Source organism: Empidonax traillii, unplaced genomic scaffold (genome assembly GCF_003031625.1).
Source record: "Empidonax traillii isolate 1590-97213 ecotype Southwest subspecies unplaced genomic scaffold, ASM303162v1 scaffold5407:size13478, whole genome shotgun sequence".
NCBI classification, from domain to species: Eukaryota; Metazoa; Chordata; class Aves; order Passeriformes; family Tyrannidae; genus Empidonax; species Empidonax traillii.
The window spans coordinates 10456-11055 of record NW_020960600.1 but is presented as its reverse complement, the minus strand read 5'-3'; positions in this window follow the sequence as shown (position 1 = coordinate 11055).

Genomic DNA, 600 nt, shown 5'->3' with positions numbered 1-600 from the left:
GCCCTCGGTCCCACTCCCTTCCCCTCCGAGGAAAGCAGCTCCTTCTCCTCCTTCCCGCCGGCAGCGCAGCCCCTCCCGCCCCAATCCAGCAGGATTTCCCTGTTCCCGGGGGGAAATCATCCCCCAAAATGAGGTTTGAGTGAGACCCCACCCTGCTGGCCCCGTCTGACCTCCCCCCCCCCAAGGGGTGAAACATCTCCCTGTGGGTACCCGGGACTCAGAGCTCTCCCTCCCGCCCCAATCCAGCAGGATTTCCCCGTTCCTAGGGGGAAATCATTCCCCCAAATGAGGTTTGAGTGAGACCCCACCCTGCTGGCCCCTTTCTGATCCCTCAGAGCTCCCCCCTCGCTGCTGCCCCCGGGGCTGCTGCTCCTGCTGAGGAGGAATCTGTGTAAATCCGCTCTTTCCTGCCCCTTCCCAAGGCCCCTGTCCCCCCCCGCGGTGTCCCACCCACCCACGAGTCCATTCCAGGACCCTCCCCGAGCAGTGGGGAAGGTGGGGAAGCCCCCACAGCCGGGTTTGAGGAGGGAGAAAAACAGGTGGGGGGAGTCGTGGAGCGATTTGGCAGCTTTTAACATTTTAAGGATCCTTTTTTTTTTC